At 43.3% G+C, this 8,527-nt stretch overlaps 1 pseudogene; it reads left to right on the plus strand.

Annotated features, from left to right (window-relative positions):
• LOC113838184 overlaps nucleotides 1-7,200 on the plus strand; it is a 40,032-nt pseudogene extending 32,832 nt beyond the window's left edge.
• Nucleotides 7,201-8,527: the final 1,327 nt, after the last annotated feature.

Here is an 8,527-nt window from a genome sequence, read left to right on the forward strand (position 1 = left end):
TAGAGAATGAAACAACAGACAGACAGACACTCAGACAAACAGACAGTCCAAGGCTTAGTGTGGAGTAGGATAAGTACATTATACATCCAGAGGCAGACTCCCAACATACTAATGGAGGAAGCTGTCTCTGCCTAATGAACTCTGTCCTGCTGCTGGCATCGTCTCATGTACCCAACTGTCTGCAGTGTAATGATCTTTAAATCTAATCTAAGAAATGGAATTTAAACCTTCCTGGAAGTAGCTAACCATGGAAAACTCACGTGTTTTACAGTAATGTGATTCATTTCATTTTCTTAATCCATTCACGTAACTCTAGTGTATTTGCTCCACAAAAAGGTATTTAACAGTTTTTCCTCAGTAACTGTAGCAGGTAGATTGCCTTAAACATAAGATGAAATTCCAAATGTAATGGGGAATATACATTTTTGTATGTTTATCTTATTGATTATTGAATAAAATTCTCTTTGGGGAATGACAGAAAGTTAGACAGGACTAGGAGGCAAGAGGATTCTGGGAAATGTAGTAGAGAAATAGTGATCCAGGCAGGAAGTGACATAGCAAGGAGACTCATATTTAAGGAAGGAGAAACAGGAAGTTCCCTCTTTGCACTCAGCTCCTGCTACAGCGGCAAAATGTGATCCAACGGCAAGGAGGGATGCCATTATGCATCCAATAAGATAAGTCTTATAAAATATATAGATGTATTATAATTGAGACTGAGCTAACAGATGAGAATCCTAGTCATTGGCCTAGCAGGATTGTACTTAATATAATTCTTTTTGTATACATTTGGGCCCTAACTTGTGTGAGTGGTGAAAAATGGCAGTGGGGTTCAGACATTGGCAGAAAGATTTATCATAACAAAATGATGTCAGAAGTGGTATGAGCCCATGCCCCAAGGCTCACTAAGAAAGAGGGAAACCTTCCATGACAGCCTGCCCTGTTGGGGCAATGAGAGTCATCAGAGCATCTTCCATATTCTTGCACCTTCCTAGCGGTCTTGGGGGTTGGACTCTGGCTCTCCTGAGATGGTCTACAGGCCTTGAGTTTCCTAGTGTTAGGATGCTGAGCTCTCAGCCCTACAAGCTGCCTTCCTGCCTCCCGGAGACCAGTCAAACAGCGGCAGAACTGGGGTAGCTGGAGAAAATGAAAAGCTGTGGATTCTTTCCTGACTAATATGATATGATCAAACAAGACCCTCTAAAGCTGAGACAATACAGCTTTACAGATTACAAAAACAAGGACTTGGTCAGATTTCTATGTTTTATCATGATTCCAATGATATATCAACAGCATCCCCAATCAACAGGAAGCAGTTTAGTAAGAAAGACACCCAAATTCCCAAATATTGTTTATAAATGTTTGTTAATTGGGGTTGGTTTTAAATAATAATGAACATAGTCAATTTCTTTTTAAAGGAATAAAGGGAATAGGATATAGGAATGAATAATTTGCATTGGTATAGATTTTCATTTATTGATACAACTTCAAAGTTAATCTTGTATTATGTATATGTCTCCTCTTATTTAATCATTGTGTTTATACATATTTTTACCTTTAATAATCAGAACTTATAATTAGGTTCGTTAGATATTCTAGATATACAGAGATGTATTTAAGAAAAATAGGTAGTCTTCAAATCTTTCAAAGACCTAAAGAAATATGACATTTAAGTTGTTTAGGGATTTCTTGGGAGTGAGACACAACAGCTCCTGGCACACCAATTATTTCAGAAAAGAAGATGTGCATCGAAGAAGCTCGTTATGGAGTTTGCTTTCAACATGGCAAGATTAGCCATTTGAGCAAGAAACTGCTATTGCCTCGACTGTGTGTTGATGTATAAACTAGACATATGGACCCACAGGAAAGTGACAGATGAACTTACAAAACCAGACAGTACTAAAAGGTTTCTGTTAAATGGAAAAGTATACCAAACACACTATGGCCTATGGGCTGAAGATGGATGACCCAACATTACAAAGGAACTTGGGTGACTGTCCCAAAGAGCAAAGAACAGAAATCAAAGAGGAAGTGGGAGTTGAGATGGACAGGGCAAGAGAGAGACACACACAGAGAGAGAGACAGAGAGAGACAGAGAGGGAGACAGAAAGAGAGAAAGAATGAGAATAAGAAAGCATAAGTGGTTTGAGATCTGTCTTTTAAAGGGGTCCTATAAACCTGCTTGCAGACTTAGTAACCATGGAAGCCTGGAGTGAACAGAGTACTGCCTGAGTGAGTGCATACTGCTAGGTGCCTTGGGCAGGCTAACCTGAAGCCTGAACATTTCCTTTCCTTTTCGATAAATAATGAATGTTTGGGTGTTAGAAATGGCAATTCAGGTAATAAGGATATCGACTTAAAAAACTGCATCCTGCTGAAATAAGACTTTGACCATCATTGGGGACCTGAGAATGTTGTGGTACTACCACATTCTGCAGTATCTGTTTGTTCCATCCCCTTGACCAGGCAAGGTAGCATTCGGGCTTCCTAGACCTTGCCAGATGTCAGCAGTGTAGGAGATGAGGTTAGGTTTAGAAAAGAAAACGTTTCTTTATTCCTGGTATCACAGGGGTGAGTGGTTAGATGATGGAGTGTTTCTCGAGAGACAGATCCCAGTTGAAGAGGAAAGGAATCTGGGATCAGTAAGAGGCTGAATATTATTTATCGGTGGTGCATCTATTTGGACCTGTTTGCATGTGTCCAATTCAGCTCCCTGGAACTTACACGAATATATTGGGTTTACCAAAAACATGAATTGGAGACACATCATCTGCCTCTTTATGACAGAAGGGACTTGGCTTAAAGCACTCTCATTTTGGAATTGGAAGGGTATCTTTGGGATAATAAAATAGCACATTATTTTTGAAATGTAGAGTGGTTTAGCATGCTCTTCAATACACGAACAGATAATCAGACACACACACACACACACACAAACACACACACACATACACATACACACACATATACAAATACACACACACACACACACAGAGAGAGAGAGAGAGAGAGAGAGAGAGAGAGAGAGAGAGAGAGAGAGAGAGAGAGAGAGAGAGAGAGGGACTTTGCATTTCTATATGATGCAGGCATACTGTAAGAAGGAAGAATTATAGACTCTGACCTAGGGTGTAGAAATATATACATGGACACAAACAGTGAGAGACAGAGATACATAGAGACAGATATTGTGAGTGATAAAAAGTAAGAGAATGAAATCACATACATACATACATACATACAGAGACAGTCAGACAAATCAAGGCTTAGTGTAGTTTATGATATGTGCATATCACTTCCAGAGGCAGGCTCCCAACATAATCATGGAGGTTACTGTCTTTCCCTAATGAACTGTCCTGCTGCTGACATCTTCTCATGCACCCAAGTATCTGCAGTGTAATGATCTTTCAATCTAACATAAGAAATGAAATTTAAACCTTCCTGGAAGAAGCTAACCATGGAAAACTCACATTTTTTACAAAGATGTGATTCCTTACATTTTCTTATTCCATTGATGTACTTGACATTGTGTATTTGACATTCCTCCACAAAAAGACATTGAACAGTTTTACCACGGTAACAGTAACTGCTAGATTCCCTTAAAAATAAGATGTAATTCCAATGGATGTAGCTGAAGTAGGTTCAGTACCCAAAATTTCATAAGGCATTGTTAGCCATAACTCATGGACAACTGTGGAACAAAAATGCCCGAAATGTGGAGACACTACAAGGGTCTGAACAGTGGAGGGAAGAAACTCCCAAAAGCTTAAATCTAAAACAAACAAGTGCTTCAGCAATCGTGGTGAGGATCTCATCCTTGGGAAACACACTGATGTAATGGTGTGTTTCACTTTTTGGTGAGTCTGAGAACAAGATCTCTGCAATGTCCCCCTCAACCAAGCCTGGCTATGGAAGATTGTTCACAGAAAGAGACCCTCCATGGCCTTCACAGCTCCAGAGTGGGTCATTTCTTTTTGTGCAAGGGCAAAGCTTGCCATGGAGTTGGAACACTGAGCAAAGAAACACATATTTTAGAATGTCCATGAGCTAGAAATTTTCTCATATGTTGGAAAGGCAGAGTGGGGAGACAGAAGAGATGAAGAGGGTCATAGGAAGATACCAAATAGCAGATAGCAGAGAGGAATTGGAAGGTGACAGAGAGAACAATACATTAGTTGTGGGTAGGGACCTCACTTTTAAATGTTTACTATAACCATGATTGCAAAATTAGTACCCATGGTACCCTGGACTGAACAAGTGCTGTGTGAATGAGGGCATCCTTCCAGGTTTCATGGGAAGGGAGTCAGATGACATGATCTTTCATTCCCACATTCACTGTTTATGGAAATTTGGGTTCTTAGCCTTGGTAACTTAGGGAATAATAATGTCAAGTTCCAAAGACTGCTTTTTCTTGATGAAGGGGCATTGAACATTTTTGATGGCAATGAGTATAGAGGGGTACTTCCATATCCTGGAACACCTGCTTTCTCCACGGATTTCCAGAATGCGTGGCACTGACTTGGATATCCAAAGCCTCTGCAGATGCCAGCAGTGTAGGAGATGAGCTTTAGTTTAGAAAAAAAAATATTTCTAACGTCCTGGTGACAGGGGGTTGAAAGGTTAGATGAGTGATGGATTTCCCAGGGAAATATACCAGATAAGGAGAAAATGAATCTGCGAACATTGAGGGACTGAATACTATTTTTCTGGAGTGAATCATTGGAACTTTTTTCATGGGTCTCATTCAGATACCCGGACATTAGGGGAATACTTGGGTTTTGGCAAAAACGTAAATAGTAGACACATCAGCTGCCTTTTTAAAATAAAGCTACTTGGTAGAAAGCACTCACATGTTTGAAAAAGAATGGTATCTATAGGACAATGAAAACCACCTTAATTTTCCCATTTTAAACTGGTTTAACAGTAATCTGATGGAGAGAGATACACACACAGCAAGAGAGACACATACAGACAAAGGATCAGATTTGATACAGAACAGTCCTCATCAAGTCCAGAGCTGCTAGTATTCATCCAGGTTGTAGAGGCAAAGACAGAAGGCCAGAGAGTATGTGAGAGACTGGGAGAGGGAGAGAGAGAAAGAGAGAGAGAGAGACAGAGAGAGACAGAGAGAGAGACAGAGACAGAGACAGAGAGAAAGAGGGGTTCAGTAAACAGGCAGGCCAGTGCAAAGCAGGTAGAGTTGGAGAGGCTCATCAGGGTGAAGGGACATATACAGAGAGACTGAGTGACAGGGAGATATAGAGAGTTACAGATGATAGGTCAGAAAAACAGCATAGAGACACACAGACATACCAAGGCTTAGTGTAGGCTGAGATAAGTGAACATGGAGAATTCTCTCTCTGCCTCATGATTTTTTTCCTACCGCTGACCTGCAGTTCCATGATACTTCAATCTAATCTAAGATATGGAATTTAAACTTCCTATTAGAAGCTACCATGAAAAACACAAATTTGGTTCAGTAATCTGTGTCTTGTGATTTTCTTGGTCCATTGATGTACATCTTGGGGAATATGACATTCCTCCATAAAAGCATTTGAAAGTTTTTCCATGTTAACAGTAACTGGAAGGATCCCTTAATCATAAGATTTATTGCCCATGGGAAAGCCCAAAAAAGGCTTGTTACTCCAGATCTCAGAACTCAGAGTCATCTTGAACTCATCTGCAAGAACAGAGCAAAATGCCTGAACATTCAAGTTGAGACACAATTTCTACAAGAGGAGGGAAGAAACTGACGAAGGAATAATGCTGAAAACACAAATGATTCAGCAAATGTGGTATTGCACCTCATCCTTTGAATACACATCAACCTGAAGGGGTGTCTCACCATTTGGTCAGTCCGAGAAAATGATCTCTGCAGTTTCCCGCTCACCCAAGCTTGGGAATGGTGAGAGGTCACAGAGAGAGACCCTCCCTGTCTTTCTCAGTAATAGTGTTTTTTTTTTTTTGTTTACATTGAAGGGCAGAGTACCTAATGGAAACTGAACACTGAGCAATGAAACTGCTACCTTAAAATTTCATGAACCAAAAATTTCAGACAGGGGGGTGAGGGTGAGTTGGAGAGACAGATAAAGATATGAAGGGGGTCAGAAGAATTACAGAGAGCAGATAAAAGCCAGGAAGTGGAAAGTGATTGTGAGGGAGAGAAAGATTCTCAGATAGCAGGCAGGCCCAGTGTAGAGGCCCACCAGGGTGAAGGGAATTATACAAAGAGCAGTGGCCAATAGGTGGGAGGTGAGTGAGGGCAGACTAAGGGTGGTTCCTCCATCAGGTCCTGGGTCACCCATGTGAGCCTGCCTCTCAACGAGGATCCTAGTATGGCAGATGGATACTGAACAGGCAAGGAGATTGGGCCTGCCAGAACCCGCCTCCGACCTCAGATCCTGGCCTGGCAGATATAGGCAGAACTTCCACTTGGACTCAGCATGTCAGTGCCCACCTGTGAACTTGGATCTTGGGCCAGCATATGGATGCAGAACTGACACTGGGCCTTGATTTGTCCGAGCTGGCAGCCAAACTCAGATCAGGAGCAAAAATCACTGGTATCAGATGAGTCTAAGCAGTGACGACAAATGGAACCAGAAAAATCCCCTGCCCTACCTGGGCCAGTTGATGGACACAGAATTTCCACTGGACCTTGGCTTGTCATATCCCACTGCCGTAATCAGATCGTGGATGGGCAGATGGAGGCAGAACTGCCACTGGGCTTTGGTGTGCCAGAGCCCGTCCCAAAACTCGGATCCAGAGAATGCACATAGATGCAGAATTGCCATTGGGCCTCTTTTGTCGGAAACACATCTGAACTTGCACTTTAGGCCAGCAGATTGAGGCAGAAATGCAACTGGGCTTTGGCGTGTCAGAGCCCACCGCAGAACTTGGGTCCAGGAAAGGAAGATGGATGCAGAACTGCCACTGTGCTTCAGTGTGTTATATACCACTGCGTAACTCAGATATTGGGCCAGCATATGGATGTGGAACTATCCCAGTACCTCAGCATGTCAGAGACTGCTGCCGAATTGGGTCATGCACTCAGATCACTGGTTCCAGATGAATCTAATCATTGACCATGAATCGAACCGGAAACAGCCCCTGGTCTACCTGGGCAAGAGGATGGACACAGACCTGCCAATATGCCTTGGCATTTCAGAGCCCATTACCGAACTCGGATCCTATGATGGCAGATAAACACAGAACTGCCACTTGGCCTTGCCGTGTCATATTCGGTCGATGCACTCAGATGCTGGGCTAGCATATGGATTCAGAACTACCACTGGCACTAGGTGAGTCAGAGTCCAACTCAGAAATCGGATCCTGTGTCAGCAGTTGGAAGCAGAACTACCACTTGTCCTCGGCGTGTTGGAGCTTTTGCCTAACTTGGATCCAGAGCACAGATCACTGGAGTCATATGATTCTAAGCAGGGATGAACAACAGAACCAGAAACGACCCCTGATTTCCATGGGCCTGCAGAGGGACACAGAACTGCCAATGGGCATTGGTGTGTCATATACCGCCACTGAACTCGGATCCTGGTCCGGCATGTGTAGGCAGAACTGCAACAGCGCTTTTGCGTGTTGTAGCCCAATGCAGAACTCGGATCCAGGGAAGGCAGATGGATGCAGAACTGCCACTAGGCCTTGGTGGGTCAAAGCCAGCCGCCAAACTCAGATCCTGGGACCACAGAAGAAACAATAACAGCGACTGGGATTCTGCATGTAGGAGCTCATCCTGGAACTTAGATCCAGAGCACAGATCACTGGTGTCAGATGACTCTAATCAGTGATGACAAATGGAACTGCAAAAAGAACCTGGCTTACCTGGGCCAGCAGATGGACACAGAACAAACACTGGGCCACGGCATGTTGTATACCACTGCTGAACTCGGATCCTGAGCCAGCGTATGGATGCAGATCTGCCACTGGGCCACAGCATGTCGAGCCAGACACTGAACTAGGATCAGGAATAAAGATCACTGGTGTCAGATGAGTCAAAACAGTGACGATTAATGGAACCAGAAAAAGTTCCTAGATTGCATGGGCCAGCAGATCGACACATTACTGCCACAGTGCCTTGGCATTTCAGAACCAGTTGCCGAACTCAGATCCTTGGCTGACAGATAAACATAGAACTGCCACTGGGTCTTGGCATGTAGGAAAATGCCGTAGAAATCAGATAAGGCACACAGATCACTAGTGTCAGATTACTCTAAGCAGTAACGATGAATGGAACCAGAAATAGCCCTGGGCCTACTTGTGCCAGCGCATGGACATACAACTGCCACTGTGCCTCAGCATTTCAGAACACTTTGCCAAACTCAGGTCCTGCGCTGTTCAGCATTGAGCTCAAGCCACGCCGGCAGATAGACACAGAGCTGCCAGTAGGTCTTGGCGTGTCTTGAGATCATTGCTGAACTCAGATACAGTGCACAGATCACTGGTGTCTGATGACTATTAGCAGAGACAACAAAAGGAAGCAGAAACAGGGACTGGACTCCCTGATGGGGAGATGGACACA

Source organism: Cricetulus griseus, unplaced genomic scaffold (assembly GCF_003668045.3).
Source record: "Cricetulus griseus strain 17A/GY unplaced genomic scaffold, alternate assembly CriGri-PICRH-1.0 unplaced_scaffold_2, whole genome shotgun sequence".
Lineage (NCBI taxonomy): Eukaryota > Metazoa > Chordata > Mammalia > Rodentia > Cricetidae > Cricetulus > Cricetulus griseus.